The sequence below is a fragment of the Aquarana catesbeiana genome, linkage group LG04 (assembly GCF_042186555.1).
Source record: "Aquarana catesbeiana isolate 2022-GZ linkage group LG04, ASM4218655v1, whole genome shotgun sequence".
Lineage (NCBI taxonomy): Eukaryota > Metazoa > Chordata > Amphibia > Anura > Ranidae > Aquarana > Aquarana catesbeiana.
In genome coordinates, this window is record NC_133327.1 from 563,041,433 (window position 1) to 563,069,380 (window position 27,948).

General features: G+C 45.3%; 1 pseudogene; it reads left to right on the forward strand.

The window, feature by feature from the left end:
• Positions 1 to 19,880: 19,880 nt before the first annotated feature.
• On the forward strand, positions 19,881 to 19,999 carry LOC141141686 (5S ribosomal RNA; annotated as a pseudogene).
• The last annotated feature ends 7,949 nt before the right edge of the window (positions 20,000 to 27,948 follow it).

Genomic DNA, 27,948 nt, shown 5'->3' on the forward strand with positions numbered 1-27,948 from the left:
AATGCTGCTGTCCAAAAGGTTTGGTAAGCTGCAATATATTACATTGTTTGATTTGGGTTTAATACCGCGTTTTACCACTTTTTTTTTTTCAGGCTGTCCTAGTATGACAACACTCACCATACAGCACAGGGATAATGGAAGCTGGACAGGACAGCTGAGATCTCCCTCTGTCCAGCTGTAGATAACATACGTAGCACCCTGATGGTTAGGCAGGGTTGCTAGTAAATTTACCTGCCAGGTATAGTTGCCTTGGCCAATTGATAAGATGGAATCAATTGATCTCCTAAGTCTGGAATTGCTGCATTTCTCTCTTATGTCGCTAGGCGGCCAGGTACCTGGCGACATTAGATAAAACAAGGGCAATGCAAGGACAGATTAGGAGTATATGGGGTAATCTCAGCCAATGGGCAGGGGTTATCTTAAATCCTCTGGCTTGCTGGGAGAACCTAAGATTTGGGTAGAGTCAGGTGATTGGTGTTCTATGCCACCTCGATGGTTGTCTGGGCGTGTGTTCTGCTGCCCCAGGCTGCTAGGGTGTCTGAGGGCCTATCCAGAAGTAAGAGAGCAACGCAGGGTTGGGATTGCAGCTTGCAGTCCAACCGTAAGGGACGGTTCTGCTCGCCGGAGAACCTGTCATAGTAGGAGGTAGAGTGGAAGTTGTCACCACTAAAGGACTATCCACCTTATTACCAGGAACCACAGTTAGTAGCTGAAGCAAGTACCAGAGCAGTATTCTCACCAACCGGGTATGGTGAAGAATTGGGAAACTTCAGCAGGTGTCAAGCCAGCGACAAAGCCAGCAGAGGTGACGCTTGCAGAGCAGCCTTGTGTGCCAAGTGAGGGACCGAGCAGGCCAGTGGGGTGAGGCTTGAGTATCTATCTGTGAGTGCCAAGCTAGGGACCAAACAGGGAAGCGGGGGTGACTGTTGGAAGAGCTCAGGAGATCCAGTGGCAGTGGATCAGCAAGTCTAGTGCGAGAGACTGGGAGCTCGGTGGAGTGAAGATCTACAAGAAGTACAGAAGTTCGTTACAACTTGTGTTAAAAACTGTTATAAGACTGTGCCATAGGAGACAGCGACCCTACACATGCAGATGTAGTGTCTTGCTGGATGTCTTTCCTTCATGGCTGTCTACCTATAGAAGTCTCGGAGTCTGCTAATTCACATTGCAACTACTAAAGGGTGTCCTGGCCCTTAACACTCTCTCCCACAGTTCTGTTCAAGAGAAAGTAAATCTCTTTGCATTCAAGAAGTGTCTGGTGACTGTGAATCTACCTTGCACTACACCCACCATGCCTTGTAACCCACTCTACATAGATGGATGTCAGCCACCCCTAACTCTGGAGGTAACTATTAGTCCTAAAGAGGCACGGGATCTTGCTCCACATAGATTAGTGGGGTACGTTAGTTCTCAGAACAATATTAATAACTGCACACAGAAGGAATCACAGCGCCCACTGGGGGACATGCTATGCAGCACACCTGCAAGACTGCAGAGATTTAACACAATTGCCAGACAAGATGAAAACCAGGACTGATTAACCACTTAATGCCAAATTTACATACATGTACATAATTTGGCTTTAAGTGGTTGTACCAGAAAGATGCCTGCAGCTACAGGCATCATCCTGGTATTGTTTTTTTAAAACCGGCTCCCGGCTTTTTTTCATAAATGCCATCTGAGCAGCTAATTAGCCGCTTGATTGCTTTTACAGGCGGCAGGAGGGGGGCGACCCCCCACGCTGCCCGTCAGTGCCTCTCCAGGATCTCCCGTCCCAGTGGCAAGCCCGGAATGAAGGCCGGCAAATCCAGCGGCCTACCACCGAGATTGTGGAGGACTGGTAGGTCCGCGATTTATCCCTGCGGTATAGAAAACAGGAAGCTGCGTCACTTCAGTTTCCTGGATGTAAACGGCACCATTTTTAAATTGGTAAAACATCAGAACACACCGATCTTGGTGTGATCAGATGCTTTAAGGGCAGAGGAGACACCTGAGGTCTAATAGACCCCAGATCTCTCCATAATGGTTACCGGTCACTGCCTATTGCTGTTACAAGGGGTGTTTACATTCCTTGTAACAGCAATAAAAGTGATCAAAATGTAAAGAAAATGTAAAAAAAGAAAAAACTTAAAGCGCCCCTGCCCCACAATGCTTACACACAAAGGCGAATGCACGCATTGGCCCCGTACACATACAAAAATGGCAATTGCACCACACGTGAGGTATTGCCACAAACATTAGAGCAAAAGCAATAATTCTAGCACCAGACCACCTCTGTAACCTTAAACTGGTAGTCTGTAATGTAAAGGCTTTTAAAGCGTCACCTATGGCGACATAGTTTGTTGCCATTCCACTAACATGCTCAATTTTAAAGTGTGACATGTAGGGTATCTATTTTATATTTGTATCTTTTATATTTTACCAAAAATGTGTTATTTTATGTTTGTGTGCATTAAAATTTATTAAAGTGTATTTTTTCCAAAAAATGCATTAAAAAAAACGCTACACAAGCACCATGTGACATAGAAAAATTGCAAAACCATTTTATTCTGTAGGGCTTCTGCTAAATATATAATATATATTTAGCAGCATATACAAAGGCCTATGACTTGTGGACATTCAAGTATCTACATATTTTTAACAAGCCGTAAACTAGTTTTATGTGTAATTTTATTTATTTTTTTCCAAGTTTTTAAAAAGCAATACAAATCATGTGAAAATTTTACACATTGGATGAATTATAAGACAATAAAAGGAAGACCACATGACCCAGAGTATGTCATATCCTAATAAAACCTGGATCTCAGGAAAATATGAAGTCTACATTCATCAATGTTCTCAAAACGTCCAATATCAATGTACAAATAGAACCTCTGGTCACTAACAACAACAATGTACCAGGGGCCAAATATCTCACAGCAGATCAACGAGTGTACATGCTAGAAACAACTAGTGCGATCTTCAGTAAGTAAATTAGTTTTAAAATTAACCCTCATTGACTTTTCTAGCTGTAGACATGGTGGAGCGATTTATGCTCACAGTTCATAGCAAAAGCACTGAAATGGTTCTCCAATACATATCTGCTCCCCCTCCCATCAGTGACTCAACCTTTCAGCCATGTAATCTTCAAACCAACCTTTCTCAGTCAGGGTTCTCTGGAACTCTAGGTTTCTCCTGAGGTTGCTAGAGGTTCTTCAGCAGTGAACAGATTGGTCCTCCATCCACACTTATCATCAAAGGGGTAATTTGCCACAAGCTACTGATATGAGTGGTCACTTTTACACTGACAACTGATGTTAGAAGACACTGTGATTTTAACTGAGTTTTTCTGTTCTTATTCTTTTTATTTTATTTTAAGATTATTACTGAAATTAGTTCTGTTGTATACAGTAGAGGGGGTGTTGAAAATGACTAGCTCTGGGTGTTAAAAATGCTAGGTATGCCACTTTTTTATTTAAACCTTTCTAAATCTTATTGATCATGTCAATGAACTGTTGGGTATAATTTTAATAAAGGGTTCCCCAATAAAATGATTTAAAGGGTTCCTCTTAGGTAAAAAGAGGGCAGATATCCTGAGAGGGGACAGTAGGGTGGGTTAAGCTTTTGAAAGAGACTTTAGTGCTTCTACTGTCATTGGGGGCTTGTTTTAAACCTTTTTTTCACACCTTATTGGGAATGTGTACAATGTAAATGGTCTGGCCATAGGTGCTCTTTAAGAATAAATAACACTCCTATTTTTCCATTTTGATACCTAGTGGTGGTTTGCAACAATAGGATACAGTAACTGAGTTCCCTTATCATTGAGGAATAGGTCAGTTTATAATGTTGGAACCCAGGTTTTCCAGCCAGTCCTATAGATAAAAGCAAAAAATCGTTTTTATTTAAAAACAGGAAAAAAAACAGGCTAACAGAAAACGGAAAATGTATTATCAATACTTACCGTAATTTTCCTTTCCTGATGGACTCCATGGCAGACTACGTGTGGGTTAACCCCACCTCCTCTCCAATGCTATACGACCCCACTCCCATAAATTTGAGCTCACCATTAGAGACTGCGTTCCGTAACTAGCCAACTCTTTGACCGATGGGTGGGAACTCCGTCTGTCATGGAGACCATCAGGAAAGGAAAATTACAGTAAATATTGATAATAAATTTTCCGTTTTCCTTACAGACTCCATGGCAGACTATGTTTGGGAAATAACTAGCCAATCCACACGGGTGGGTATACAGATCAAAAAGAAATTTAATTTAGCCCGTCAACTGACAGGACTCTTAAACCAAAGTTCACAGAAGATAGAGACACAGGCTCTATGCAATAATGTGACATAAAGGTATTAATGGAGGCCCATGAGGCCACTTTACAGATAACGTCTGGAGCCACATGCCGGGCTGCTGCCCATGACGCCGCCATACCCCTGGTGGAATGTGCTGTCACTGCCTCTGGAGGAGCCAAGCCCATGGCCCTATAAGCTTGCTGGATGGACTGGACAATCCAAGCCGCAATGGTTCTGGACAAAGCTCGCTTCCCTCTGTTACTGCCTGAGTGCAAGATAAACAGGTAGACGGAGCGTCTAAAGGAGGAAGTAACTTGCAAGTATTCCTTCAGTATTTCTCCTACATGCAGAGGATGAACTTCAGAGGACCCCAGGGTCCTGAATGTAGGTTGGATAATTTCTTGGTTCTCTTGGAACACTGAAGTAACTTTCGGGTTTGAGCCGAGCATAGCGATGAGGACCACCCGGTCCAGAAAGAAATTCAGGTAAGGTTCTTCATGACCCAAGTACCCGATCTCCGAAACCCTTTTGGCCGAAGTGATGGCAACTAGGAAGGCAAATTTTGCAGAAAGATCTTTTATAGAAAGCAGAGCAAATCCTGCGGTACTGAGACCAGACAGTGAGTCGAGAACAAGGGGAAGATCCTATTTGGGAAATCTTGGTCTTCTTTGGGGCCTGAGTCTTGTCGAAGAACTGCTGGATTAAAGGGTGAACCGCCCATGATGTTCCAGAGAAGGCTGACAGAGCTGAGACTTGAACTCTGAGAGAGCTGATGGATAGAGACAGATCTAGGCTGGATTGGAGGAAGCCGAGGATATCCTGGATCCCTGAACGATCTGCCCATAGAGGATTCAACGAACTTGGCCCATATCCTCCCATAGACTTTATGCATGCTCTCTTTTCTCGAGCTCATGAGGGTGGAAATCACTCTTGAAGCGCACCCGAGAGATTCCAGCCTTTCCCTCTCAAGAACCAGACCATCAGTCTTAGTGACGCCGGACAAGGGTGCAGGACTGCCCCCTAAGAATGAAGATCCGGCCTGGTAGGAAGAGGCACCGGGTCACTGAAGCTGAGCTGAGTCAGGAGGGGAAACCATGGCCAGTTCGGCTAGTAAGGTGTTATCACTACCACCTCGACTGCTTTTGCTTGGAGTCTCTGTAAGAACTTGAGGATGATCAGAAGCGGGGGAAAGTCGTATGCCCTGTTGAAGCTCCACTGATCTGTCAGGGCGTCTACTCTGAAGGCCTGGCTGCAACGGCCCCGAGTGTAATACTTCTTGATCTTGAAGTTGCAGGGGGATGCAAATAGGTCTACTTCGGGATTGACTCCCAAGGACAGGATCCACTCGAACATCTGCACATGAAGTGACCACTCGTTATTGTCTAACTGTGTGTGAGACAGGAAGTCTGCTTGGACGTTGTGGACTTTAGGGACAAAGATCGCTGAAATATTGGCCAGGTTTTTCTGAGCCCAGGACATGATGGGCTCGACTTCTTGGGGCATTGTGGAGCTCCGAGTGCCCCCTTGCCTCTTCACATAGACCGCTGTGATGTTGTCCATTCTCAGTAAAACTGACTCCCCTTTCAGGAGATGAGTGAGAGATTGAAGGGCACACCAGGCTGCCCACAGTTCCTGGACGTTTGAGCCTGGGTTGTGAAGACGTGCATCCCACTTGCCTTGAGCGAGTTCTCACCCGCAAAGGGCTCCCCAACCAGCACCGCTGGCACCGGTCGTGACTTGTGACCCATGAGAAGGGGGCAATGGAGTGGCAGGTGAGCAGATTTCTGTGCTGAAGCCACCAGAAGAGGCAGTTCCTCATAATTGAGGTTATGTGAATGAACTGATTGCCGTACCCTGAGTTCCACTGACGGAGAAACCCTGTCTGGAAAGGGCGTAACCTCCACAGAGACTTTTTGACCATGGGGGTCATAGAGACCATCGTGACAATAATTTTTAGGCACTGTGATGCCTTTAGGTGTGAGGAGCTCAGAGCCCGTGAGATTCTCCTTCGGATGACTGGGATCTTCTCCACTGGGCGAGAGATGGTGCTTTCCACCGTGTCGAACTGGGCCCCTAGGTATACCAGGCGCTGAACTGGTTCCAGATGGCTTTTCTCTAAGTTTAGGAGCCAACCAAACTTGAGCAGTGTGGTGATAACCTGCTCTCTGTGGATCAATAGCTGCTTCTTGTCTTGGGACAGTAGCAGGAGGTCGTCGAGATAGTGGTACAAGCGTATCCCTTTAGTTCTGATGAGGGCCACTACGGCCAGAAGAACTTTTGAAAAGAGGTTGTGGTTGTCAACCCAAAAGGGAGGCAAGTGAACTGTAGATGTTCTTGCCTGACTCTGAACCTTGAGGTATTTGTGGAATTCTTCTGCCACAGGCACATCAAAATAGGCAGCTTTTAAGTCGATTGAGATTAGCCAATCACCTGGCTGAACAGCTTGTTGGATGGTAGAAAAGTCTCCATTTTGAATCTTTCATATTTTATAAACTTGTTTAGGTAAGTTAGGTCTATCACGGGGCGCAATGAACCGTTTTTCTTCTGCACAAGGAAGAGAGGGGAGTATACCCCCTGAAACTCTACGCCTTTTGGGACAGGCACCACGGCTCCTTGTACTATCAGTAAATCCACGTAGGACAGTAACACCTGCTTCTTTTCTTCTGACCATGGAAGCAGGGTGGAGAGAAATCTGGGGGGAGGAGTACTGGTGAAGGACCATGTGTGGCCTATGGAGACCGTCTAAATGGTGCAGTGGTCCGAGAGTGAAGCCACCCAGACGTGTCGGAAGAGAAGCAGATGTGCCCCTACCCGATCCGCCTGGGTGGGCCAAATCTCAAAATGACTTGGCCGTCTCTCGTCCACTGGACGCCTGGCTTTTAGCAGACTTTTGGAAGGATGTTCGACCTCTGCTCCAATTCCTTCTGAAAACTCGCCCAGGCCTGTAAGAGCGTGCTTCCCTTGAAGTACTGCGTCTTCTGCACTGAGGCTTTTTTTGACCAAACAGACGCCTATCCTGGGGTAGATAACCCGATTTCCCACTTGGCTTGGGCTATGGCGCTATCCAGTCTGTTACCAAACAATGATGGCCCTTCAAAGGGGATCCTACACCAGGCCTGCTTAGATGCTGGATCAGCGAGCCAAGGGGTGCAACCATAGGGCCCGCTTAGCCGTGACCGGGGATAGCATAGTCCGGGCCAATAGGCGGATCAGATCGATAGAAGCTTCCCCCAGGAAGGCCACTGCTAGCTTCAATTCCTGGACTGCCAAGCCCTTGGCTAGATCTTCTGAGACACCCTTGAGCACGGAGTCTACATTTTCTGTCCAGGCTTCCATAGCCTTGGACGTAACCGCGAGGGCCAAGGCGGGTTTGCAAGCCATACCGGCTAGCCCATAAATTCTCTTGAGATCTTGGTCTATTCTCCTCTCAAGCCCATCCTTGAAGGACACAGCGTCCCCTAAAGGAAGAGCGACGTGTTTGGCCAGTCGCATCAATGCCTTCGCCTGGGCATATGAAAGGTCGTTCCCACCACCGGACATACGGGCCTGGGGCCGCACACCCCCCCATGGTTGGGCCCTGGGCTATCTTCACACTGCTAGGACGTATGCCCGGCAACAACCTTGATCGATTTTGACGTCCGCAAAAATGTAAGTGCATTGTTTGTAGGTCCAAAGAGGAGGACAAAAAAAGAACGCAGTCTCTAGTGGTGAGCTCAAATTTATGGGAGTGGGGTCCTATAGCATTGGAGAGGAGGCGGGGTTAACCCACACGTAGTCTGCCAGGAAAACAGCTTGTCCTCTGCATGGAAAAACAAACAAAAATAATCCATCTATTTCTGGTACACAAAAATAAAAAAAAACTTGGCTCACTGCCTGCATACTTGTCCCGTAATACTTTTTTTTTTAAAGTTCCCACCTGCCTTAAGGGGTCCCAAAGAGGAGGTCTCCACAGTTTAGCAACCGTGTGCTCCACTCCAACTCACAGTCATCTGCAGGCAGGTTGACCCTTTTGGGTCCAAAGTCCCTGTAATCAAGTCCAGAGGCTCTTTCACATTCAAAGTCTTTCAGAGCCTCCAAATTATGGGTCCCAAATGAGGACTTGCCAATCCAGCGAGAACTGTAAATCAAATGGACCACCCCAGAACGCCTCATTCTAGGTGGGTGAGAACTCCAAAACTGTCTTTTATCATTCCCCTTAAAGAGACTACAACCAAAACAGTGGGGAAACATATCTACCTTACCGGACCCTTGCTTGGTGTTCTGTACACTAAAATACACTTGTGGCTCCTGGGAGCCTCAACTGCATTGTATTTTTTCCAGTAGATCTACATTATAAAAAAACACTGTACCCCTGGATTATTCAAACTTAAAATTTTACATTTTGAAAACCATGCACGAGTGCCTGTATTTATGTGTGCATAGTCAGGTACAGCATTTTTGTAACATAGATATGGGCAAAAACTTGCTGTGGCTCCTGGCATCCATGACAGCAAGCATATTTTACATACAGTATTTTAGCCGATACACCTAATATACAGCCGTGTGCAAGAGATCTTATCTATTTTTCAATACAGAGAAAACAATCATTGGGTATTGATTAAAGGGGTTGTAAAGGCTCGTATTTTTTCACCTTAATGCATCCTATGCATTAAGGTGAAAAAACACCTGTCAGTGACCGGCCCCCAGCCCCCCCCCACCCCATTTTACTTACCTGAACCCTTGAACTTGTCCCACGGGGACGCGCCATCTCTCTGCAAGGGGGTTCTCAGCTGTTGATTGGATAGATTGCTAGCAGCGCAGCCATTGTCTCTCGCTGCTGTCAATCAAATCCAATGACGCGGCCGCCGGGGTCTGGGCCGAGTACTGCATTCGGCGTCTATGAATGCCAAATGCTGGACTCGGGAGCACGCCTGCAAGGTAACCCCCACCAGGAGAGCGCTTCTTCCAGGGGGTTATCTGATGCGGGGAGGAGCCGAGAGAGCTGCCGAGGGACCCCAGAAGAGCCGGTTCGAGGCCACTCTGTGCAAAATGAGCTGCACGGTGGAGGTAAGTATGATATGTTTGTTATTTTAAAAAAAAAAAAAAGAACCTTTATGCCCTGTACACATGACTGGACTTTCCAGCAGACTAGGTCCGACGGTCTTCCCGACGGACTTTTGGCGGACTTCTGACAGACTTTCCAAACGAACGGTCTCGCACACACACAACCGGACTTTCCGGCAGAATAGGTCCGATGGTCTTCCCGACAGACTTTCGATGGAGTTACGGTGGACTTCCGAACAAACGTACTTGCCCACACACAGACTAAAGTCCATTAATTTTGAACGTGATGAGGTACAGCGGTACTAGAAAAGGAAGTCAATCTCGACGCTTTTATCAGCGAGATTAACACCTTGTGAGCCCCGTCAGAGGTTACCAGGCCCTCAGGTCTGGTATAGATTTTAAGGGGAACCGAAAAAACGGCATGGGGGTCCCCCCAAAATTCATACCAGACCCTTATCCGAGCATGCAGCCCGGCCGGTCAGGAAAGGGGGTGGAGAAGAGCGAGCGCCCCCCCTCCTGAACTGTACAAGCCCGCATGCCCTCAACATGGGGAGATGGGTGCTTTGGGGAAGGGGGGCACCCTGCGGCCCCCCCACCCCAAAGCACCTTGTCCCCATGTTGATGAGGACAAGGGCCTCTTCCCGACAACCCTGGCCGTTGGTTGTCGGGGTCTGTGGGCGGGGGGCTTATCGGAATTAATAAGGGGGCCCCCAGATCCTGGCCCCCCACCCTATGTTAATGAGTATGAGGTACATCGTACCCCTACCCATTCACCTGGGGAAAAAAGTGTCAATAAAAAAAACACGAGACAGGTTTATTAGGCAGCTCCGGGGGTCTCCTTCCTATTTCGGGGGTCTCTTCTGACTTCTCTGCTCTCTCCGGCCTCTTCTCCTGATGTCCGGTTCTTCTCCCGCTTTCCGGTTCTTCTTCCTCTCTCCGGTTCTTCTACCGGGCTCCTCCACTATCTTCTGCTCTTTTGCCACTCTCTTGCTAGCGGTGGCCCTGTCTTCTCCGTCATTTTCTTCCCTGTTCTCTTCTTCCGATGTTGACATGACGCTCTCTCCTGCTGTAATGCTGTGTTCATGGTGCGCAACGACTTATATAGGCATGGGGCGTGGTCACCGGGTGATGTCACCCGGTGACCCCGCCCCTTATGACGGCACAGTCCCAGCATGCCCCGGGACTGTGACGTCACAAGGGGCCGGGTCACCAGGTGACATCACCTGGTGACCACGCCCATGCCCATATAAGTCGTTGCGCACCGTGAACACAGCATTACAGCTGGAGAGAGTGTTGTGTCAACATCGGAAGAAGAGAACAGGGAAGAAGATGACGGAGAAGACTGGGCCACCATTTATTTTATTTATTTTTCTGGGCGCTAAGCTCACCATCGCCAAGGCCTGGAAGAAACCCAAAGTGTCCCTTAAGGCGACGATCCGGAAAATCTCCTGGATTATGGCCCAGGAGAAGCTCGCTAGCATTCTCGACAACACAAAAGACCAATTTGAGGCTATTTGGGATCCCTGGGCAAATTTCATTGGTGTCTCCCTGATTCCGGGCATGCAACCATAACTCAGCTGGATGTTGCGGGGATGCGGGACATCTCCCCGCGGGTTGGCTCCTATATCTCTCCTCTCTCTCCTTCCCCCTCCCCTCTTCATTTCACACTCTTTTCTCTCTTTTAACTTGCCTTAAGTTTTGATTCGCAGACAGTCCGATGGTTTAAGTGACACTTATGATCCCAGATGGTTTCTGTTCTAAGGGGTTAAAATATTCTGATGATGTTTCCCTAACTGGATATCTATATTTCAGCAATGTTTGATGGGGGTTGGGGGGAGCTGTCGGAGGTTTCGCCGGTCACAGTGAGTTCCCTTTTGGGGTGCCGACGGAATCTCTCAGGTTTCCTACAACTACTCCATGGATAGTCTAGGGAAGTTTCCTCTCTTTAGTTCTTTCTTTAGGTAAACGGTGTTGTTCTTCTAGATTATCTGTTAAAACCACAGGCCGGGTCCTAACCCCTAACATTTATTTTTGATTTTCGTTTATTTTCTTTGTTTTTTGTGTTTCTTTTGCCTGAAATGCCTACCCCATTGGGGTCTAACTGTATGTGATATGACTACTCTGCATACATGTTTAGTTGACTGTACAACTTGCTTGTTGAAAAAAACCAATAAATATTTTGAAAGAGAAGATAGCGGAGGAGCCCGGCAGAAGAACCGGAGAGCGGGAGAAGAACTGGAGAGCGGAGAAGAGGCCGGAGAGCGGGAGAAGAACCGGACACCGGGAGAAGAGGCCGGAGAGAGCGAAGAAGTCGGAAGAAGACCCCCCGGAGCTGCCTAATAAATTACTTTAAAAACCTGTCTAGTGTGTTTTTTTTATTGACACTTTTTTCCCCAGGTGAATGAGTAGGGGAATGATGTACCCCATACTCATTCACATAGGGTGGGGGGCCGGGATCTGGTGGCCCCCTTATTAAAGGGGGCTCCGGGATTCCGATAAGCCCCCCCGCCTGCAGACCTCGACAACCAACAGCCAGGGTTGTCGGGAAGAGGCCCTTGTTCTCATCAACATGGGGACAAGGTGCTTTGGGATGGGGGGACCGCAGGGCGCCCCCTTCCCCAAAGCATCCACCCCCCCATGTTGAGGGCATGTGGCCTGGTACGGTTCAGGAGGGGGGGGGCGCTTGCTCGTCCCCACCCCCTTTCCTAACCGGCCGGGCTGCGTGCTCGGATAAGGGTCTGGTATGGATTTTGGGGGGACCCCATGCCGTCTTTTTGGCATGGGGGTTCCCCTTAAAATCCATACCAGACCTATGGGACATTGTCGCCACTTTCCCGCGCTAGCTGCAATAGGAAAATGTGTTTTTCCTATTGCAGCGAATGCGAGATGTATAGTACCCTGTCGCCGAGAACCAACGCGATGGGATCACGCTGGAAACATTCTCGCGGGCAGGTGCTGTAGCTGCCTTTGCATCGTATTTGGTCCGTCGGACCTGCATACAGACGAACGGGCTTCCCGATAGGAACTGGGTCCGGCGGAGTTCCGGCGGGAAGATTTTAAATACGTTTCAAATCAGAAGTCCGTCGGATTTTCGATCAAAAAGGTCCGTCGGAAGTCCGATGGAGCCCACACACGGTCGGATTGTCCGACGGATTCGTTCCGGTGGACAAGTTCGGTCAAAAACTCCGCCCGTGTGTACAGGGCATTAGTGTTACTTTAACTCATGTTACATGATGGAAATTTCTCATATGAGCTTACATAAGCATACATGTTCACAGGTTCATTTAGACGCAGTAGTATTTTAGAAATACATGTCATTATTATAGAATAAATGATTCCCTAATAAAAAAGAACTTGGACTCATAAAGGAAATCGACAAATGACATCAGTAATGTTAAATAGAAAGATTATTCTTCCCTGTCAGTTGAAACCCCTATCAGGGTTTTTTTTTTTGTAATGTCTGCATCTAATCGGGGAGATTTTCCTTCAGTTCCTGTACCAGAAACACGGCAGTAGTTAAGAGGAAATCTCTCCAAAGCAAGAAAATATACCCTTTATGCAGTGGTAAAGAGAATTAGTTTCCCTCTCACCTTTTGTTCCCATGACAACTAATGAATTTTGAATTTCCTATCAATTTCTGTACTAGAGATAATGGTCACCGGAAACATTTAACACCAGATAGGGTTCATAACCCTTCCTTTTTTTTAGTCAAAACAAACAAAAAATGTTTTTAGCTTAATATACAAATGAATGCAGTATTAATTGTATTTTTTTAAAATGTCTTTTTTGGTAAGAAAAGGCAAACCCAAATTTACTTCCTATATGGTTTCTTAATCTCTGGTTCTTTTGTGTATTCTTCATCTGTGTTTGGTGAGAACTAATTGTTTCATGGTGCATGTTTACGTCACAATATTCTCTTCTACTCAACAAACATACTTGAGGGTTTCAAAGAAAAGTACCGAAATGGACAACTCATATGCTTAAAGTGTTACTAAACCCACAACAGTAAAATCAGTGTGTATATGTTTGTTATACTCACTGTGGAACCTAAGGGATTAATCCTCTGCATTGTGCAAAAGGACTGTTTGATCCTGTCTTTTCTGATCTTCCTCTTCTTCCACTATCCCCAAATCATCTCCTAATAGAACAGAGCCCCAGGAGGCACCCTGCACATGTAGTTTGGTGTGTATTGCTAGAATGTTTTTTTTTTTTTCTGAGAGGGTACATGTGATCACCACACGGCCAATCTGCAGCGTCCAGACAAAGTCAGAGGTCATGCAGACTCATAGGACGGTCAGAGAAGAATGAAAATTTCTCCTACAAGCTTTAACCAGTGCTCGGCCAGACACTGATAGAAGTCACAAGACAGCAATATACTGCTGATGAGAAAAGGTATTGAACAGTTTATATTTACTAAAATAATTGTATTTCTATGTTCTGTGTACTGTGGGAGACCAGATATAGTAAATGCAGGGTCCTCGGTTTAGTAACACTTTAAGTTGTCTGCAGCTTGCAAAATGTCCACCTTTGGGAACATGTTACACGTTCCACCCATTTTTGGGGTGGAACATGTAACATGATCTCATTGCTGCAGCTGCTGCAGGATTTTCTCTGATCACAAGTGTAAAGGAGCCCTTCTCCCTCCAACCAATAATGTAAAGGAAGTTCTTTTCACCACTGACCATCAATGTAAGTATCATGATCAGGGGTCAGGCTCAGAGACCAGTTGTAATAGCAGTAGCAGGACTACCACCAACCAGCAGGATAGGTACACAAGCAGTCACCCTGGCGGATGACTTAGGCTCACCTGAAGTGCAGAGTCTAAGTACTAACCGGTGTTCACCAGAGCTCCTGATGGTGGAGATGGGTTTTGCTGCATGTTAGTGCCAGGTCCCGTTCTTCAGGATCGCCACACCAGGAGGTGATCAACCTGGGGTCCAGTACCAGATAAGCAGATAAGGAGCAAACAGAAAGGTAGTCAATAAACAAGCCAAAATTAAGTAATAAGTAATCGCAGGTTGGGATCAGGCAAAAGCGGAGGTGAGGAACCAACCAAGGGTTGATAACGAGTGGTAGCAAAATATGGACGGCAGCAGGAAAGACAAGAGTGAGATACTGGCTGGAGAGAGCACAATAATCTGGCAAACAGGAAGTACAGAGACATGGCTTAAATCAGAAAGTTCATGGGAGGAGCAAAGAGTTCAAGGTTCAAGACAAACAAGGTTCAAGGCAGGATCATCCATGGAATTGTTCAGAGAACTGTCCAGCATTCCAGGGGGTTCAAAAAGAAGAGACATTGACTGACACAGCAGAGGTTCTAGGTTCAAATCCATGCCCTGACAGTAAGGAAGCTCCCCACCCCAACCACCAATGTTAGGGGGCCTTTCTCCCTCCAAGTAGCAATATATGGGAATCCTCTAACTGACCACCAATGTACAGTGCCTTGAAAAAGTATTCATACCCCTTGAAATTTTCCACATTTTCTAGGGCTGCACTCCCATTCACATGGGCAGAAAAATCAATCCCATATCTTGGAATTCATTTAACATCATCTCATTCTGACTTATTCTCAACCAATTATCCTCCTGTATTAAGACAGATCACAAATCTAATAAAACAATGGTCGCAACTTCCTTTATCCTGGATAGGGAAGATTAATGCAATCAAAATGACTATTCTACCCAAATTGCTTTATCTATTCAGAGTCCTCCCTATTCCAATTCCTTCCTATTTTTTGAGAATAGTACAAAAAAGAGCAACTTCGTTTATATGGGGCTCTTCTAAACCACGTATACCTATACACACACTACATCTTCCCAAAAATAAAGGAGGCCTGGGATACCCTAATTTTACTAACTACTACAGAGCAGCACATTTGGCCAGTCTGTCCAAATACCATGCAAAACAGGAAATCCCATTATGGGTATTTATAGAGGCTTCAGAAAATGACCCACTATTAATATCAAATTTATTATGGCTTGATCCTAAAGACCGCTTTAAAATTCATAATCCCATAACTAAACACTTCTTATCTCTCTGGGATAAACTAAAAACCAAATATCAGTTACAATCTCCACACAATCCTCTCCTTTCTTTTATCAGAAATCCGGCCTTTTATCCGGCATGGATCTACCCAAATTCTTTTAAAGCTTGGACAACATCAGGCATTCAGACACTAAATGACTTCATAGCATCTAAATCATTCCTTTCATTCCCATCGCTTAGAGAAAAATATGATCTACCAAACTCTGAGATATTTAGATATCTCCAAATCAAAAATTTCTATACACCATTCCTAAAGGGGGATACACCATTATCCCAATTATCCATTTTTGAATCAATCTGTACAAAAGATCCATTTACTTTTGTGAGATACTGTATGTGCCACTTTTGCTAGGGGTGTGAATACTTTTTCAAATCACTGTATGTATATATATATACATATATTATATTCTACTGTAAAAAAGTGTTTTGATTTTCAATTATGACTGAACTTCGTGGCAAAAAGAAATTTCTAACTCTATGATACTATTGTAGTATAGTGCCATCTAGCAATGTTTTCATGTCTGCTATTGTTATGAACATTTGCTGTAGTCTGACCTCTAGTGGTTATTTATGCATATTACATATCATGTGGCAACTTGAAGAATAACAAGACATCATTTAGTTTTCATGTGTAAAAAAAAAAATGCATAAAATATGACCTACTTTTGGTATTCAAGAAAATGTAGGTTTGTTGATTTTTTTATGATGACATCTTTATTGGTTTAAAATAATTTAAGGTCAAATAAAGCCGGGGTTTTATACATTTACATTTTGCCTTCCCTGCCTCCTAATTGACATGCTAATCTATTTTTGAATGAAACATTTTCATTTATTTTACATAGACCAAGTGGTGTCATTAATGTGTTTTTTTTTGCTTCTTATTACACTACAGGCAGATCAGCTGGTTGGGGGTGAATGTCGGTGTGGAGGAGTGGGCTTTCCCAGGTAGACTGCACTTACTCACAGTGTGCAGTGAAATCAGAGTGAGCCGTTTCACAATAGGAGAGCATTGAACGTAAACTGGAGAATCTGGCATTTTGATTTGAGAAAGCATAATAGATGAAAGAAAAGAAATATCTAAATAGCCAGATAGCAAATGCTAAATAGGGAAAGAAAGTGGGAAATTGCTTGGTGGACAAAAATTTCAAGATTGAGACAGAAAAAATACTTGAAACAGGACTAGATATCTGGACAGAAGTTTATTCAGATAATGGAACAATAGAAAGAGCAAGTAAGTGGGATACCTAACTACTTCAGCTCCCACACCTGTATACCTATGGACCGCTGTCATTTTTACATTATTGGGCTTGAGTGTCAAGGTTGGTTTTGACCCTGGTCATGAAGGGGTTAAGATAATAATAAAGTATTACTTACAAAAAACAAGGCTTTCTATTGCCCATATTGTCTTGCAAAAATGGATTTATATTCATGCAATCTGTAGACAAAAAAAAAACTAACTAAAAAAATGCTTTCTTAATCGTACATCATGGGACACAGAGCCATAGTAATTACTATGTGGGTTATAGGCCACCTTCAGGTGATGGACACTGGCACGACCTCAAACAGGAAGTCCACTCCCTATATAACCCCTCCCACTACTGGGAGTACCTCAGTTTTTTCACCAGTGTCTAAGGTGTTGGTCACGAGTAAAGATGTGCTATGCTGAGCTCCACTGGAGCAATCCTTGCTGGGGATAGCTATGCAGTCGGATCCATTCAAAGTGTCTTTTTAGGCCGAATTGAATGGTTCCTGGGCCTCGTGGCGGAAGAAACAAGGTTTAGCCCGTAACACTTCTCTTTTTAGAGAGCTGGACCCCGGGATCCAGTGCTTTTGGTTTTTTTCAGCCATAAGTTTTTTCTGGTGGGGTGCTATTACGGGTCCAGGAGTGCGGATCCCCCGATAAAAAAGGGGGCCCCAGTTCCTGAAGGTTTTTTTAAGCCCACCATGAGAGGTGAAGATTGGGTCTTTTGGTTTAACCACAAAATTTGCTGTGGCGGGAAAGGTAAGTGGAGACTTCTAAAGAATTTTTGTCACGTACCTGGTATCAGAGCCCAACTGTAGAAGGAGACCTCTCTTACAGCCCTGGCTCGGGGACCACTGTGGTTGCAACAGTGGTACAGGAGCGCAGTGTGGTAGGAGTGCCTGTATGATCCATGGTAGCAGGATGCAGGTAGTAGAGGTGATCCACCGGACGAACTTGTAGCAGAAGCAGTAGGAAGCGGTGGTATAGGTGCGGGTCAGCGACCCCTGGATCTAGGCGGAGCTGAATCAGGAACGGACTAAGCAGAGTGAGACAAGCCGGGTCGGAACGGGCAACAGGTAGTACAATCAGCAGGCAAAGGGTAGTCAGCAGGCAGGCAGAGGTTCGGCAACAGGAGATCAGAAGTTTCAGAAGTAGCAAGGTCAAGCAGGCCGGGTCAGGAGAGGAGAAGGCAGCAGTAGTCAACGAAGCAAGGTCAGGTAACACAGCAGGTTCAGGATCAGACTCAGGTTAAGCTGCAGATCAGACAGCACTGTACCAAAGCAGCTGCTGGCCTTTTAAAGGGGAACTGACGCCAAGCTGAGTCAGCGTGTGCGCACGCGCGCCTGCCGTGTGCTCTCGCACACGCGTGCCTGCCTCGTGGCTCTGCGCACGTTCACGCGCCGCTGCCTGGTATTTGTTATGAACTGTCTCCTTTAGGAAGTAAATGTTGTCATGCCTAAAAGTCACCACTGGGGACTGTATAGAGCACGTACCTTGTCATGCTTTCTCAGATCATGCTGTGTCAGCAGACGCTGACAGACCTCTCTCCGGCTAGCAGTCACAGGACTCCGGAAAGATGTTGGGGGGGATTTTCCTCTAAAAAACACCCCCCACCCGGACAAAAGCTCTCCCCCTCTTTCTGAGTAGAGGGAGAAGCAGAATGATCGTCGGATGCCGCTTCGTTCTCCACTGCCTCCTTACGGCGGTTTGTCACAGCCCTCCTCCTCCTCACCACCCTCCCCCCACACACACACGCCGATCCCATCAGATCAGAGGCCCGCGCTCACGTGGGAAAACACTCTTTTTTGAAGAAGAGGAGGGGGAGGGCATGGTGGGAACATGGAGTGGGTGTGGTTTAGCGCGGCGTTAGCGTGCAGCAAAGTCCAGCGTGGGGGTACTTTTAAAAGACTCTATTTTTTGCTGACTGCAGCTATCGGAGAGACGCAAAAGCTAAAAAGGGGCATGTAAGTGGTGACACAGGTATTCCTTTGGCACATTTACTAAAAGCATCAGGCTGAGTGTTAAAGAGCAGCGGCAGTTGCTGGACTATTTGCTCAAGCAGTGGATGCGATTTCTTCTGGTAGTCCCTCTGCATTTGTGGATCGGGCTATGGTCAGAAGGGGGGTAGAAACACCCCAAAAAAGGGTTTAAAAGGGACACCTTCAAGCTCTAAACACTCTACATTGGCATCTTCCCCTGAGAGTTCTGGGGTGGCCGGTCAGAATAAGCGATCAGGGCTATCAAATATTGTAATTGTTTTCAGCACTGCAGCCCCTGTCTATATTACTGAAAAGGGCTTTCCTCAAGCCATGCTGGAAATGGCTAGCAGCTTTAATCGCATCCCAGAATGGGATAAAATGCGATTTCCCTCAGGGGACCATGAGCAGGCTGATGACTCCTCTTCTGAGGGGTCAAATGCGGGGGGATCAGCTTCACAATCTGAAAGATTGATGGTGCAATTCTTACTGAATTTGTCCGCTTCACTTTTTTTTGCTACTCTTCATTGAGTCGGTTGATATGCCCACTTTCTTGTTTGGGTTCACTAAAGCCTCCTCAAGCTGCGCATGCCTTTCCTGTGCATTCATTGCTGGAAAGGCATATATATATATATATATATATATATATATATATATATATATATATTCTGAGTGGCACCCAGATAAACATTTTTTTCCTCCTATAAAGTTTTAACACTTTTTCCTATGGAGGAAAAATTCACTAAGATGTGGGAGATACCAGCAATTGTCGCTGATATATCCTCTGTGAATGAAAGTTTGACTTATCCGATAGACAATGCTCAAATGCTTAGGGATCCAACAGATAAAAAGTTGGAAATTCCTCTTAAAAAAAAAACAAAACACTTTTTTTCTGATGACTCAACCTGCACTAGCAGCAATTGGTGTATGTCAATCCTTGAGAGACCAGTTGAAACAGGTACTCAAGGTTATTCCTGATCAGCAGGCCCAGGATTTAGCCGAGTTACCAGCGGCATTATGTTTGGCAATAGACGCCATGAGAGGTTCTATTCTTCAAGCCCTGCGCCTTACGCTCGGCTGGTGCATAAGCATAGAATCTTATGGTTAAAAGATTGGTCAGCCGAAGCGTCATGCAAAGCTCCTGGCTAGTTTTCCTTTTCACGGTGAACGGCTGTTTAGGGTTAATTTGGATAAATACATCCAAAACATTTTTTAGTGGAACAAGTATCCTCCCCCCTCGATCGAGTGGGGGGGAAGACTTCCGCAGTTCTCAAGGGTCTGGCAGGAAGAGTGTCGGAGCCTACAGCCACACTACCCTAAAAGCGCCCTATCTCATCTGATCTCAGAGGCTAAGCAGGGTCGGGCCTGGTCAGTACCTGCATGGGGGACCGCCTAGGAATGCCAGGTGCCGTAGGCTGCAGATGGGTGACTTCCTCAATAACTCTAGGGTTCAAACTTGAGTTCCGAAGGTCCCCGTCTCCTCGTTTTCTCAGACTCCAGAGGATAAGAAGTCTCTCTTTCAAGCATTGGACCATCTTTTGTCTCAAAAGATTGATCTTAGTGGTTCCCATGCAAGTGCAGGGATTGTGGTTTTATTTAAACCTTTTCACTTTACCAAAATCAAATGAGTATGTCAGACCCATTCTAGGTCTCAAATATCTAAACCGGTTCTGAATATCCACTCTTTCCGCATGGAGTCAATCAGATCAGTGGTCTCCGTCCTACAAGGTGGAGAACTTCTGGCGTCAATAGACATCAGGGATGCATACCTCCATGTACCTATATTTCCCGCTCACCAGAAATATCTACATTTCAAGGTAGAAAATCTTCTTTTTCAATTTGTAGCTCTGCCTTTCCGTCTAGCTACTGCACCTTGAGTATTTACAAATACATGAAAAAGGGGACTGTGGGACTTTAAATGAGGCAATTGACTTGTGGAGGTAAAGTATATAGTAATCAATTTTTATTTGTAACAATAGTAAAAAAGTATTTTCATATGTACTATGTACTATGTCATACTTTGGTCTAAGCGGGCTACCGAGAGCAGATCGTCTAGGTAAGCTACAATCGTTATACCTTGGGGCCTTTATCCGGCTACAGGAGGGGCCAGACCTTTGTAAATACTCAAGAGGGGGGAATTTGGGACTTTGAATGAGGCACAACGTTTGTGCCTCCATCCCGGGTTCAAGTACATGAAAAAGGGGAATGTGGGACTTTAAATTAGGCAATTGACTTGTGGAGGTAGAGAGTATATAGTAATCATTTTCTATTTGTAACAATAGTAAAGTATTTTCATATGTATACATGCACAATTGCATAAACATAATGGATACATATACATTAGCTTGGCAGCACATAAAAGATAGTAAATGTTGATAAATATAATACAAGGTGTTTCATATTAGCAGGCATTAGTACATCATATGCAAAAGAGCTGCTATAAGATAGGTACACATATACATTGATAATTGCATAGTACTCAATGAATCTTAGATGTATAAAAAGTATATATGGGCCAGTAAATAAGTAATGAGCCGGACCTGTCTGAGCACCCCATGGAAACTCGAAGCGTTTCATGGCTATATGCCATTCATCAGGAGTTGGGAACAGAAGTAAACTGTAAATATAAATAAATATGTAATATTAGTAAATATGTTCTACCCCTTTAAAGGGAGAAAAGACCTCATGGGGAGAAAGAGATCTGTACTCACAGGTCGGCTATAGCACTGTGCTTGGCTAGCATCGAGGAGGTTGTCTGTTCCAGAGCTGAGGCAAGGAACCCCACCCCAGCCAAGAAAACCTCTACATAGCATGCCTGATTGCTGCAACACATTCCACATGAGTGGGGATGATTAAAAGTATGGTGTTCTGAAAGAAAATGTATGAAAATGAGAAAAATATGTGTAAAAACAGTGAAATAAGTAAAAAAGTAAGAAAATGTGAAAAAACATGATGAGTGTTTGAGAGAAAAAAAAATGATAGGTGTATATTGTAATGAGTGTTGTGTATGTATAAAAATCCACACATACACCAAAGTGAGTGGGTATGTTGCATTAGTCAAAAGAAAAAAAGGAAAAAAAGAAAAAAAAAGGGGAAAGGGCTGAAAAAAGGAGAAAATGTGCATAACTTACGTGTGTCTGTATCCAGTGAATAGACTGTGTGTGTTACCTCCCTGGTGTCAAACACACAGTGAAATGGTAGGCAATCAAGCTCACCTGCTTAAGTAATCCAAAACATATGAAAATACTTTTTTACTATTGTTACAAAAATAAAAAATTAATATATACTCTACCTCCACAAGCCAATTGCCTCATTTAAAGTCCCACATTCCCCTTTTTCATGTACTTGAACCCGGGATGGAGGCACAAACATTGTGCCTCATTCAAAGTCCCAAATTCCCCCCTCTTGGCTATATGCAACAGGGATGGAGGCAATTGATTTTTTGGATTGGCAGTGTTCCCCTGCCATCCATGTGTGAGGTCTGTCTTGGTTGTTAGTGCACCTCATTTAGGGTCCACACACTCGAGACATCTACAATGCTATGGCACCTGGCAGTATACTTGACATTGTACTATAAGTATATCTGCATTTGATTAAACTTATACAAAACAATGACATATGCAATATCTGTATTAGATATACTATTTGACACCATGCCAATTTTCTCCAGTTACAATTTATTTATACCAAAAATGTTTCTCTACTGGGCCTATGTTGTTCTATATGACTCCATTCACACTGAGGCTGGCTTGGATCGGGGAAGGGGGGCGCCCTTTTCTTGTCTTAATTCCGGAGCTGAGATGCGCAGCAGTGCTTCCCTCCTGAGTCTCGTTTGAGATATTGGTGGGGGGCGCTCCTGCACATCGGCGTCATGTTACGACCTGTTTGTGGCGTCTTTTGATGCCGCAATACAGGGACATCCTTGGTCCATCTCACCTCGAAGATGGGGTTTTGCGTGGCTCCACTTTGGCGCCTGTGCCGGTGGTGGATTTCACTGCCAACTCCTACTCTCATTCGATGGTGTGCATGACGTTGGTCGGGGACCCGCCCCACACCTGGATTACTTAAGCAGGTGAGCTTGATTGCCTACCATTTCATTGTGTGTTTGACACCAGGGAGGTAACACACACAGCCTATTCACTGGATACAGACACACCTAAGTTATGCAAATTTTCTCCTTTTTTCAGCCCTTTCCCCTTTTTTTCTTTTTTTTCCTTTTTTCCTTTTGACTCATGCAACATACCCACTCACTTTGGTGTATGTGTGTATTTTTATACATACACAACACTCATTACAATATACACATATCAATTTTTTTTTCTCTCAAACACTCATCATGTTTTTTCACATTTTCTTACTTTTTTACTTTTTTCACTGTTTTTACACATATTTTTCTCATTTTCATACATTTTCTTTCTTTTTTTTTTTTTTTTTAAGTTGTTATTGATTCATACATTTTCTTTCAGAGCACCATACTTTTAATCATCCCCACTCATGTGGAATGTGTTGCAGCAATTAGGCATGCTATGTGGAGGTTTTCTTGGCTGGGGTGGGGTTCCTTGCCTCAGCTCCGGAACAGACAACCATTTGGGGTCCCATCCTCCTCGATGCTAGCTAAGCACAGTGCTATAGCCAACCTGTGAGTACAGATCTTTCTCCCCATGAGGTCTTTTCTCCCTTTAAAGGGGTAGAACATACTTAATAATATTACATATTTATTTATATTTACAGTTTACTTCTGTACCCAACTCCTGATGAATGGCATATAGCCATGAAACGCGTCGAGTTTCCATGGGGTGCTCAGACAAGTCCGGCTCATTACTTATTCACTGGCCCATATATACTTTTTATACATCTAAGATTCATTGAGTACTATGCAATTATCAATGTGTATGTGTACCTATCTTATAGCAGCTCTTTTGCATATGATGTACTAATGCCTCTTAATATGAAACACCTTGTATTATATTTATCAACATTTACTATCTTTTATGTGCTGCCAAGCTAATGTATATGTATCCATTATGTTTATGCCATTGTGCATGTATACATATGAAAATACTTTACTATTGTTACAAATAGAAAATTATTACTATATACTCTACCTCCACAAGTCAATTGCTTCATTTAAAGTCCCACATTCCCCTTTTTCATGTACTTGAACCCGGGATGGAGACACAAACATTGTGCCTCATTCAAAGTCCCAAATTCCCCCCTCTTGAGTATTTACAAAGGTCTGGCCCCTCCTGTAGCCGGATAAAGATCCCAAGGTATAACGATTGTAGCTTGCCTAGACGATCTGCTCTCGGTAGCCCGCTTAGACCAAAAGATGATCTACAGTCAACTACCTGGAATACCGAGGTCAGTTTCTCAACCTAGAGAAATCCTCTATAAAAACCTATCAAGGAGATTGGAATACTTGGGTCTGATTATTGATACAGCCCAGAAAAAGGTATTCTTGCCCCAGGCGAAGGTCAGTGCTATAAAGGAACTGATTCAGATGGTCATAGCAAAGAAGAATCCTTCTACTCGACTTTGCATGAGGTTGTTGGGAAAGATGGTGGCTTCATTCGAGGCCGTTACTTATGCTCAGTTTCATTTGAGGCTGCTGCAAAACAGTATTTTGTCAGCTTGGAACAAGTAGGTCCAAGCTCTAGATTTCCCAATGTGTCTGTCTCCAGGGTGCACCGGAGCCTCAGTTGGTGGTTGATAACCAAGAATCTGCAGAAGGGAAAATTTTTCCTACCAGCTACCTGTAAAAAATGGTAACAGCAGATGCCAGCCTTTTGAGTTGGGGAGCAGTCCGGGAAGAAGCAACTGTCCAAGAGAAATAGTCCAGATCAAAAATGACCTTGCCCGTCAACATTCAAGAGATCGGGGCAGCGAGCTTGGCCCTGAGGGCCTGGATGTTCAGGTTACGGAATTGTCCTGTCAGGATCCAATCCGACAATACCACAGCAGTGGCCTATATCAATCACCCAGGGGGCACGACAAGTCGTGCGGCCCAGAGAGAGGTGAAATATATCTTAACTTGGGCAGAAAACAATGTACCTTGCCTATCGGCAGTTTTCGTTCTGGGTATAGAAAATTGGCAGGTGAACTACTTGAGTTGCTAGCAGTTGTTCCCGGGAGAATGTTCCCTTCGCCCCGATATCTACCTGGCAATATGTCAAAGATGGGGGATCCCAGACGTAGATCTGTTTGTGTCCAGGTTCAACAAGAAGATCGACAACTTTGTATCAAGAACAAGGGATCCGCTAGCATGCGGAACAGATGCCTTGGTGTTCCCGTGGAATCAGTTCTCACAGATTTATGCATTTCCTCCTGCTTCCACAACTGCTTTGCAGGATCAAACAGGAAGGGAGATCAGTGATTCTTGTGGCCTGGCGTGGCCCAGAAGATCTTGGTATGCAGAGATCATAAGGATGGCGGTAGGGGACCTATGGACCAGACCTTCTCTCTCAAGGTCCAGTATTCCAACCTACCTTACAAACACTAAATTTAACGTTTCAGAGAAGCGTGGGCTGTCAGGTCCAGTGGTATTTACCTTGATTAATGCTGGGAGCTGGCTTCCAGAATCATAGATTAAAGTCTAGAAAGCATATGTCTCCTGGTGTGAATCCAGGGGTTGACACCCCAGGAAGTATGTGATAGGTAGAATCCTTGACTTTCTGTAGATGGGGTTAGAAATGAAGCTGGCCTTGCATACTATCAAAGGCCAGGTTTCAGCCTTGTCGGCATTATTTCAACAACCACTTGCTTTGCGTTCTTTGGTTCGTAGCTTATTCAGGGAGTAACGCGGCTTAATCCTCCGGTTAAGTCACCCCTGAACCCTTGGGACTTTTTTTTCTGTCGGCATTGCTGAAACAGCCGTTTTGAGCCGAAACAGCATATTCCCTTGGTCCTTTTGACAAGGAAACTAATTTTCTGATAGTCATATCTTCTGCAAGAAGGGTATCAGAGTTGGCTGCTCTTTTTTTGTAAGAGCCATATTTGATTATTCACAAGGATAAGGTAGTATTGCGTCCTCATCCTAACTTTCTACCGAAGGTAATGTCTAGTTTTATCCAAACCAGGATATTGTTCTACCTTCATTTTTTCCAGAACCCTGTTCTACGGAAGGAAAATTACTACATTCTACATACATGAGACCACTCGAGGTCTACTTGAAGGCGACTGTTGTGTTGCCTGAAGGTCCTAGAAAAAGGTCAGGCAGCATTGAAATCTACTATTTATAAATGGATTCAGCAAGTAACTGTTCAGGCTTATGGTTTAAAGGGGAGGATTCCACCCTCTCAAATCAAAAGCGCACTCCACTAGGACTGTTAGTGCTTCGTGGAAGTGCATCACCAAGCTTTCATGCTTCAAATCTGCAAGGCCTCAACTTGATCTTCAGTCCATACATATACCAGATTTTATCAGGTGAATGTAAAAAGGCATGAGGATATCTCCTTTGGACGTAGTGTGCTTCAGGCAGCAGTATAACTCCTCTGGTCTCATGTTGCCCTAATTCCATTGTCATACCTCCCAACCATCCCGGATTCCGCGGGACCTTCCCGCTATTTCAAGTGTGTCCCAGGGTCCCGCGGATCTGGACTAGAGTCCCGGAAAACGAAGCCGAAACACGTTTCGGCACTGGGATCCATTCCGTGTGAAGATTCCGGTCAGCAGGGCATTTCTGTGCACTGCACTTCTGCACTGCCCCCCTCCCCCGCAGGAAGAAACAACCTCTGTACAGACCACTGCACACCAGTGAGTACTACCACTCTAGTTTCATTTGCAGCGGGGCTGACCCGGCGGCATCTTCTGCTTTCCATCTTCGACCTATCATTCAACTTTTTTACCGGCTCTGCTTATTGTCAGTGGGCGGCTCCATTTTCCCCCGCCACCAAGCCAGCAGTCCGTGGCTGGGAGCGGGTGCACATCTCCAAGCTGAGCCGTCAGTGTCATCTCTTTCATTGCCAGCTCTGTCTCCACCCACCTCCCAGCCTTTGGGAGTCTTTGGCTGGGAGCGGGTGAACTGTGTTGTCTTTGGCTGAGGGCTCCAGGAGGCGGCTGGGGTGAAGAGTCGTTAGGACGGCCAGAACCGATTGCAGGGAGAAGAGCTCTGAAGATCTCCTTGCCATGACTAATGGACAGTCTGATCCAAGAGCGAGGACGTGCAGGTAGACAGAAACAGCAGCAAAGAGATCCTCTGGATGGAGCAGCTCCGTGACCCCCTGTGACCACCCAGCTATGAGAACAGGCACTGCATGGAAGTTACTGTGTCACACACACACACACACATACCCACAAACCTTCCCACAGGAGGGCTCCCCCCTTCCCCTTCTCCCCCCCTTCCCCTTCCTCTCCCCTCACTCTACCCCATCTCCCTCCCCCCATGACCCTTCACTCAGCACATAGCACACCCCGCAACCCTGCACTCAGTATGTAGCACACCCCGCAACCCTGCACTCAGTATGTAGCGCAACCCTGCACTCTGTATGCAGCACACCCTGAAACCCTGCACTCAGTATGTAGCACACCCCGCAACCCTGCAATCAGTACGTAGCACTCTGTACGTAGCACATCCCTGCACTCTGTATGTAGCGCACCCCACAACCCTACACTCTGTATGTAGCGCACCCCGCAACCCTGCACTCTGTACGTAGCACACCCCACAACCCTGTTCTGTGCATTACACCCTCCTGATCCCTGCGTTCTGTGCATTACACGCTCCTGACCCCACGCTCTGTACATTACACACCCACATTTTTCCGTGTCACACGCCACAGGTTGTCCCCTGCCTCAAGTGTCCCTCATTGGGAAGTTCAAAAGTTGGGTGGTATGTTGTTCTGTCTCCCTCCCCTCAGTTGGCATTGATCTGGGACATCCCTCATAGTAATTACTATTGCTCCGTGACCCGTGATGTACGATTAAGAAAATAGGATTTTTATAACAGCTTACGTGTAAAATACTTTTCTTTGAAGTACATCATGGGACACAGAGGTCCCTCCCCTCTTTCTGGTGTACACGTGGCATTGCTTTGCTACAAAACTGAGGTACTCCCAGTAGTGGGAGGGGTTATATAGAGAGTGGACTTCCTGTCTTAGGGTGTGCCAGTGTCCATCACCTGAAGGTGGCCTATAACCCACATAGTAACTACTATGGCTCTGTGTCCCGTAATGTACTTCAAAGAAAAGGATTTTACAGGTAAGCTGTTATAAAAATCCTATTATATTTATTCCATTTTGACCGGTGTAAAGCCTCATATACACTATCAGATTTTCTGCAGATTTTTGTCTTCAGATTTACCAAAACCATATAATATGAGGTCAAACCTTAAGAGTTTCAATTTGGATGCAATCAGGCAGGCCCTTGCACTAC